General features: G+C 51.1%; 1 protein-coding gene across 2 annotated transcripts in view; it reads right to left on the bottom strand.

The window, feature by feature from the left end:
* Positions 1 to 2,709, bottom strand: part of RALA (RAS like proto-oncogene A) — a 30,163-nt gene extending 27,454 nt beyond the window's left edge. Inside the window, exon 1 of one of the 2 annotated variants that reach the window (XM_085051593.1) lies at positions 2,579 to 2,709. The gene's annotated coding sequence lies outside the window, so the exon portion shown is untranslated. Of the gene's footprint in view, positions 1 to 1,926; positions 2,385 to 2,578 lie in introns of those variants that run through there. The other variant, XM_085051594.1, reaches the window with a different exon arrangement.
* Positions 2,710 to 2,711: the final 2 nt, after the last annotated feature.

A 2,711-nucleotide genomic window follows, 5' to 3' on the forward strand; every position in this document is an offset into this window, starting at 1 on the left:
GGTTCACTATATCCTCTAGCACTTGCTAGGCTGGCAAAGCAACCAAATCTAAACACAAAGTTAAAAGATTTTTCTCATATACTTATTTCTTCTTCAGTTGTAAAACTACAACAAAAATAATGCTGTTGTCAGTTGGCTGAAACACAGTGCCTAAACAACTTTTTATGTAAGACACTGTACATACAGTATTCTTTGATATCGGAGACTGCCATATATTAGTTTCTAAGACAGCAACATCTTTTGCCTCAGCAATTATCTTCTTCCAAGTCAGATACACTTGAAATTTAACAGGCACAAAACCACTTCTTAGATGGAATATCTCTGTTTCAGGGTAATCTCTTAGAAAAAGTAGACACAGGGATGTCAGTATGTGACTTAGTAACTGAGGTTAAGAACATAATTCTTCTTATGGAAGCTGGAAGTCAGTCTGAATACTGAAGACACATGGACCACTGCAAGGTCTCCAACCACACTTATTTAACAGTCTTGAGCTCCTCCTGGTTGCATTTATCCAGCACTGCCTTATCCTCACAGCCACATTTGTTCCTGCCTTGCTTCTCCACTCCCATCCCTCCTCCCCAGCTGCCTGCTATTTCTACGGTTTATTTATCTGAAGAGTGTATGACCACAGGTGACACAGATTACAACAAATGCACAGTTAGGAGAGATTCCAGTTTTCTTTCAGGGCTAAAGATTCTCTCCTTAAGGTAAAAAAAAAAGAGACATTTTTTCAACACTGTCAAACAACATACAACTCAAAATACTCCACCTTAAAATGTTTGTAATCTTTCCCTTCCTCAAATTCAGAAGTGCACTAAAAAGTGAAGAATGAGATCAAGGAATTTGCCATAGTGAAGGAGTACATTCACTATTCAGCATCACGGTTTATTTAACCTCACAGCTGACCTCTCATGCAGTGGACTGAAGGCTGATTTTGATCTTTTTCGTGCAACAGTACATCACATTCTTCTATTTCTACAGAAAAGCATAAAGGGTAAACATGACTAGCACTATCAATCCCTAAAATTTCTACCATTTGGAGGCTTCAAAAAAAAAAAGTTTGACAAACTGTCACGCATGCACAGGCTGAAGGATTTAAATCTACATCAGAAATTGACATACTGAACAGCTGTTCTTCATTCTATTAAGAATGCTCACAGTTTCCCAGAACTTAAATGTTGAGGTACATGCTATTAGATTAATGATTCAGTTGAAAAGTAGGGGACTTTTAATTAAGAATCGAGTTATAATCATTATTAATTCTCCTGAAAACTAACAGAGTAGCAGCATCTTCTGCCAGTCTAGGCAGACCTTCTTTCAGGAGCTCCTCTCTTTTCAGTTTAACTTTCAGTGGAAAAGATAAAGACCAACTGATAGGTCATGGAGAGTCTGAACATAAAGCTATCTCCAGACACTGAAATGCCAGCAGAGAAACATATCGCTTACACCTGAAGAAGTGTAATGTTTTGCAGTGCAGAATGCAAGTCTCTTTCTAATAAGAATTGGAAATGCCAGCATGAAACAAAACATCAGAGACATTCTGAGTCTGAAAATAAACATTTTGGCAATCTTTCTGCCAGGACAGTTTGGGGATGCTACAAAACAAACACACAGATCGCTCTCCAGGTGACTCTTGGGATAGGTATGGCTCACTCAACATTTTCATTTCAAAGACTGAATTAAGGGGAAAGCAGCTGAAGCTATTAACTTCCATTTAAAAGAAACCCAAAACCAAACATCGAATCGCTTACCTAACCAAATAGGTGAGCATCGAAACGCTCTTTTATTTGGGGAACTTCATAGCATACTTCATACTTAGCCCTTGTGTTACAACTGAACATAAGCTTGTTACCAGCAACTACAGAAAAGCCCAGCACACAAAAGCGGCCAGCAATTAAATTTTACAGAAACCCTGCTCTTACTCACCCTAGAACTGCAGTGCCCACATACACGCAGTGTCTCCGGCACCCGGCCGGGGCAGGAGCCCCCGCCGCAGCCGGCGCTTGGTCCCGCCAGGCCGGTGGATGAGCGCCCCAACCCCTTCCCCGCCGGCCCGGGGCGCGGCCCCTTTGTTTGGGGTACCGCCATTGCCGCGCCCAGCCCTCCGCAGGTACGGGCGGCGCCCGCCAGCGCCCCGCAGCCCCGGGGAGCCGCACCGCAACAGGCGGCGGAACCCCGCCGCGGCCCCGCCGCCCCCTCCCCGCTGCTCCCCGCGCTCGGGCGGGCTGCGGCCGGAGGTCGCCAAGGTCGACGCCCGTAACCTTCAGGAAGCGGCCGCCGGGCCCCCGCAAGAGGCTCGGGGCGCCACCCGCGCGTCCGCACACCCCAGGGTGGGGCCGGCAGGCGCACACCGTCGGCCGGGGGCGGCGGGGCGGCAGCCGCACCCCGACACCAATCCCCGGGCGGCGCAGAGCGGCCGGCGCGGAGCCGCCGGAAGCCCCCACCCGCACGGCAGCTTCCTCACACCGGAGCGCACCCCCGGCGCGGGCGGGGCCAGCTCCCCGCGTCTCCCCCGGTCCCAGCCGCCGCAGCCACGGCTACGGCCCGGCCCGGCCCGGCCCGCGCGCCCCCGGCTCACCTGCGGCGGCGGTACCGGCGGCGCGCGCTCCGCTGCCCGCCCCAGGAGCGCGCGGGGAGGGGCGGGGCGCGCGAGGTGAGGCACTGGCACCGCCCCCGCGCGCACGGCCGCCGGCGCGCGCGGCCCGGGGCGG

Source organism: Lichenostomus cassidix, chromosome 2 (genome assembly GCF_008360975.1).
Source record: "Lichenostomus cassidix isolate B80296 chromosome 2, HeHo_3.0, whole genome shotgun sequence".
Taxonomy (NCBI): domain Eukaryota; kingdom Metazoa; phylum Chordata; class Aves; order Passeriformes; family Meliphagidae; genus Lichenostomus; species Lichenostomus cassidix.